The sequence below is a fragment of the Coptis chinensis genome, chromosome 8 (genome assembly GCF_015680905.1).
Source record: "Coptis chinensis isolate HL-2020 chromosome 8, ASM1568090v1, whole genome shotgun sequence".
Lineage (NCBI taxonomy): Eukaryota > Viridiplantae > Streptophyta > Magnoliopsida > Ranunculales > Ranunculaceae > Coptis > Coptis chinensis.
The window spans coordinates 7,143,435-7,149,773 of NC_141463.1; positions in this window are offsets into that span (position 1 = coordinate 7,143,435).

The window sequence follows — 6,339 nt, forward strand, 5'->3', positions numbered from 1 at the left end:
TCCGTATACAATGACTTTCATACAACAGTTCTTACAACAGATCTTGACTGCATAGCATACAAAATCTAATGGTTTTTAGGTAGAGTGAGTTGGTATTAATTTTGGCAATAAAGTTGTGCAAAAACATGGCTCATGCCAAGCTAAACACCCCCCACATATTCCACTCTATTTTTCTCACCTTCTCGTCTCTTTTAGACCGAACAACAAGAAAAAAAATCTTAACAAACTGTCCCCCCCTCCACGACCGATACGACGTTCAATGAAAAAAATGTTTGCTTTTCTCGAAACACTTCATCTAATTGAAAGAGAGTAACTTGGTTAAAATTTTGTTTTAATTGGTTTTTTGGGTATCTACGTACTCATTTTGTTTTAATTATTTATGTAAATCTTGTCGAAAGTTGGTCACTTTCTTCTTAGCCATGAATTCAATTTAATAATGCACTTATATCATTGTTTTAGGTGCTGTGAAAAATGGAAGAGTCACAGAGGTTACAGGGCACTATATTGGAGTCAAAGAAAATGGGAAATCCAATGATGTCATAGAGACACCCTATGTTAGGATGACTTTTGGTTCAAGTGATGAAGCTAAACAGTATTACGAGAGGTGTATATGCTATAAGCAAAGGTTTTTCTACCGTTACAAGATCCTCTAACAAAGGTTGGAGATATTGTGACAGAGTGACAAATGTCTCTTTTGCTTGCTTACATTTTGGGTCTCACAAGAAAAAAATAAATGAAGACGTGGACAAACCGCGTTTGAATACGTCAACCCAGAGAGGGGAATGCAAAGCTCAAATGTATGTTAAACTTGGTCGAACTATAATGAAGTGGGAGGTTGGCCAATTTCGTGATGAACACAATCACACTTTTGTCTCGCCCTAAAAAAGAATGCTCCTCAAATCAAACTGAAACATGCCTGATGCAGTGAAGGGAATGGTGGAACGCTTTCGTGATGCAAACCTACAAATAAACAAAGTCAAAGATATTTTTGGAGGTGATGTGATTGGTTTTAATGACCATAGGTGTTGGAACCATCTTCGTGACATAAGGCAAAAACTTGATGTTGGGGATGCTCAGTGGGTCTTTAACCATTTTCAAAGAAGACAGGTTGAGAATCCTCAGTTTTATTCTACGATATAATGTGATACAAAAGGGAGAGCAGTAAATTTTTTTTTTGATTGATGCTAGGCCGCGTATGTCATATGAACAGTTTGGAGATGTAGTCTCGTTTGATACCACTTACAAGACTAACAAGTATAATATGCCATTTGCACCATTTACCGGTGTGAATCACCACTTTCAAACAATCCAATTTGGATGTGGATTGTTATAGGATGAGGCGGAAGAAAGTTTTATATGGCTATTTCAGACTTGGAAAAATGCAATGGGGGGAAAGGATCCAGTTTCGTTTATTACTGACTCAGATCTAGCTATGAGAGCTATAGTTCCTAAAGTTTTCCCTACTACACACCATAGGCTATGCTATTGGCATATCAAAAAGAAGTTCGGTGAAAAGTTAGGCCACCTATACTATAAAAAGTCAAGTTTCAAAAGAGCGGTCAAAGAATGTCTACACTTTACTATCATAATTGAGGATTTCAAGAGAAGGTGGGAGACATATATTGATAGAAAAGTACGAGTTAAGTGAAAATTCTTGGCTCACCGGGCTATATGAAGATCGTGAAACATGGGTACCTGTGTACAATCGAACTACATTCTTTGCTAGTTTGAACACTATTGGTTGTAGTGAGGGAGTTGATGATTTCTTTAAAGATCATATCAATCGTACGACCAATTTAATGGATTTGTTCGAAAGTATGAACAAGCCTTGAAGACTATGAAAGTAAATGTGAGAAATGAGGATTTTGAGTCTGAATAGAAGAATCGCATTATCATTGGCAGAAACTTCATTTTAAAACATGGGGCAAATATATATACAAGAAAAATGTTTGAAAAGTTTAGGACTCAGTTCTTTAATGCTGAGTTATACAAAGCTGACATGGTATCTGGTGAGTTAATGACATATATATGATGTGAAATTCATCCGTAGCAAGACCAATGAAGAAGGTGAGCATTGGATTGTGAAGTGGAATCAACAGATGTGTGAAGGAGTTTGTGAGTGCCATTTTTATGAGTTTGTTGGAATACCCTGTGCTCATATACTTAAGGTGTTATCCAAACTTGATGTCTATGAAATTCCAAAATGTTTCATTAATGAAAGATGGTTGAAAGGGGCTAATTGATTTAGGATGGGTGCCAAGGAAGGGTCTCTTTGCCAAGAATAAGTTGATGCTATAAACCTAAGTTACTTGCGCCAAGAAGCCACTAAATGGGCGTGTGTTGCCTCCCAAACTCCGGCAAGCTACAAAGTGTTATTGGATGGTTTGAGAGAACTTGGTAAAAAAATTTCAGAAATCATTCCTGATAAAGTTGTTGAGAAAGATGTTTCAAGCGAATCAAGTGCTCCATGTGATTCAGGGGATGACCGATCTTCACTTCAACCGATTTTAGATCCTAATGTATCACAAACTAAAGGTAGAAATAAAGATGATGGTGCAAGAGGAAACATGGTAGATATGTGCATCCTATAGAAGCAACAAGAAGTAAGAATAAAAGAAAGTGTCGCTCTTCTAACTTGTACGCTGACCATGATAGTCGCAATTGTCCTCAAAATCCCAATTCAAAAAAGGCAAAATCGTTGGCGACGAATGAGACAAGTTGAAAGAGCACAAATGTTGCTGTTTTTGTGAGTTTAACAAAGAAAATCATGTGTTTTTGTTGTTTTTGTCTTAGAATTTACTTGTAGAAATGAAGGTTAGTTTCACTGAGGATTTATTGTAGTTTTGGATGGTGATTGCTAAAGCCTTGATTGTAACCTCAAGATGCAGATTATATTTTTTTTTTGTTGAAATGAAGTAGCATATTGTTTGGAACAATCTGGTTTGAACTTATTTTTTGTTTTGTTAATTATATGGTTTGAAAGTGGGTGCCACAAGCATAGAGCTTTATGCAAATTAATGGATTTGTAGTGACTTCTGTATGCTATACTTAATATGCAAATTCAAGTGAGATTTGAGGAGGAAAATAAACCACCAATGTGGTGCCCACCCAATAACAATGTGGTATCAAATTGCCAAAGTGCCAAACAAACAACGAACACACTCATTATATAGTGCTATTGCATCATCTACAAATTTGTAAAAAACACTTCATTGACATTTTGTCTAATACGTTCAACACAAACACATATCTCCACAATCTCACCCCAAAATACAAAATTTTATAAAAAAACATCTAAGATTTACAATCTTTACAACCCTTTGACAGAAATAATTAGTCGCAAGATTTCAGCTAATCAACCCTTAAACCCAAATTTACAAGTTTTAATTCTTGAGAATTGAAGCAAAGGCCTTATTTTTTTTTTCTGCGTAATAGAGGTAACGAACAAGAGTACATGCTGAATTCCTTTTTCTCCCTTGAGACGCCAAGCACCTAGCAATCACAATTCCTTGTTGAGAGAAGAGATAGAGTTGGAACGACGATTTGTTTCTTGTTTTTTGTTACTTTCTGTATAAAGAGAAAGAGAAGGGGAGCAATTTCGAAAGAGAGAAGAAAAAAAATGAGCACGTGGGTTTATCCAATTCTTTTCAATGGGCAAGGCTCGGCTCGAGCCATTTTTTAGCACAACTTTATCGCCAAAATTAATGTCTACTCACTCTACCTAAAAACCATTAGATTTTGTATGTTGTGCGGTCAAGATCTGTTATAAGAACTGTTGTATGAAAGTCATTGTATACGGAACCAACCCCTATATATATATATATATATATATCTAATATAACAAGGGAGGGAGGTTTTATAACCTACGGCTGGGATTCAGTTTGAGGGAGGATAAATCGAGGGTCGCCATGCCTCCACGTTGGATTGGGAATTAATAAGAGAGCTTAACGGTGAAAACCCTTCGTCCCTTGGTTCTCACTTAAGAAAAGAAACCCAAAGGTTTTTCAAAACAGCGAAAACATTTTGGTTTTCCTTCATTATTTCTTCCTCAACCTCTTATCTGTGGGTGTTTTCGATTCTCAACTCTTCATTTTAGCACCAAACCGGTACCTTCTCCATATCTCTTGAAATCATCTTGCTTAATCATCTTATTCTGTTTATTTTTATTTTTATTGTTCGCTTGTGTGTGCTTGCAAATTCAATCATATTATTTAGCAAATTATTATTATTATTCCATATTTACATTTTTAAAGATTTGAGAATTATCCGCCGAAGAAAAGGTTTAAAAGAGGTCCTGAGATGAGGCTTTTCTCCCCTTCGATAGATCCGCAAAGCTTTCCCGGAGCATTTATTGACGTTGCTTAAATGAAAGTCTTGCCCCTCCACTGAATCGTTGAAGCCGTAACCAATTACCACCGATCAAATGAGTGAACTTTCTCTTCTTGGGTCTATTCATTTGGCATTGTCCTAGGAGCGAAAGCCTTTCCTTCAAGAATCGATTAGATCACTTTGCAATAGATATGGCACCTCCATCTCTTTGATCATTCACCACCTTCAACCGATTTTTGGCGATATCATATTGATTGCCCCTTTGCTGCACCACCTATCTTTCGGAAGTGAGATGCACAAAGATCTACACTGATTTAAGAATCGCAGCATCGACGAAAGTGAGCACATCCAAGTCCGAATTGAACCTGCCGATATCGCGATCGGCAGAGTGCCCGGATTGAGAACATCCTTTTTCGAACCATCACTTGCCCGGATTGAGATGATCTTACGAGGTCGCTACATTGGGAGTGGAATCAGCCCGGTTGTTTACTAATGCTATTGGTCTAAAAGTTCTTTTTGTCAATTGTTCCAATCGAGGGGCCGATATGTTATTCACTATTAGGTTTTGGAAAATATATGATTTTCGTCATCTTAGAATATCTTAGAATATGGCTACTTAAACTCTAACACGTATATTTGTCTTCTTCTTCTTATTTATTGAATTATCAAACTTCCATTGAATTTTATTTTTTACTTATCACATTGTTTGCATTCTTAGCTTACTCTGCGGATGGAGTGGATTCAATCACCAAGGATATTAAATAATTCGCTCAAGCGTGAGAAAAACAAAGGTGCTTATTCTCTCGAGGTAAGTCTCTTAAAGCTGTTTGCTTCCCTTTAGGTCGCGTGTTTGATTGCTCTTGAGTAATCAAATTTGCTTTTGGATTTATTTTTGTGATAACCGGCTTTATTCCTTATAGTGATTGGACCATTTTACCTCGCTCATCCCCGTTGATATTTGTTCATCCTATCATTTTGAGGTAATGTAGTGCAGTTTCAAACCTTTATTTGTTTGTGTGCAAAAAGAACTCACAACCTTCTTGCTTTTAAAAGTTAGCTCCAGTTGTTTGATCTTGATCAGATTTGCTATTCTGTCGGTCGGCCTTACCTCCAAAACAAATAGCTTGGTGTGGATTGGCGTGCTACTCTCTGGCATGATAATCTTTTGATGGTTGGTCCTTATGGAGATCCCGTTAATTTTTTTTTTGATGAACCAGTCATATTAATTCCGTGGTGTGATGGAGAAAGGATACTTTCAAACAAAGGCGGATTCGGACCCCTCCACCGATTCGCTCGAAGCCGAACCAATTACCACCGATCAAATGAGTGAACTTTCTCTTCTTGGGTCTATTCATTTTGGCATTGTCCTAGGAGCAAAGCCTTTCCTTCTTCGCCTTACTACTTGAAGGAATAAGATTCAAGAATCGATTGGATCACTTTACAATAGATATGACACCTCCATCTCTTTGTTCATTCACCACCTTAAACCGATCTTGCATGATATCATATCGATTGCCCCTTTTTGCTGCACCACCTATCTTTCAGAAGTGAGATGCACAAAGATATACACTGATTTAAGAATCGCAGCGACGACGAGGCGAGCACATCCAAGTCCGAATTGAACTCGCTGATATCGCGATCGGGCAGAGTGCCCACGGTTGACGAGAACATCCTTTCTCAGAACCATCACTTTCCCGGATTGAGATGGTCTTATTTAGGCTACATTGGGAGTGGAATCAGCCAGGTTGTTTACTAATGCTATTGGTCTAAAGTTCTTTTTGTCAATTGTTCCACCGAGGGCCGATATGTTATTCACTATTAGGTCTTGGAAAATATATGATTTTCGTCATCTTAGAATATCTTAGAGTATGGCTACTTAAACTCTAACCTGTAAATTTGTCTTCTTCTTCTTATTTATTGAATTATCAAACTTCCATTGTTTTATTTTTTGCCTAATCACATTGTTTGCATTCTTAGCTTACTCTGCGGGATGAAGTGGATTCAATCACC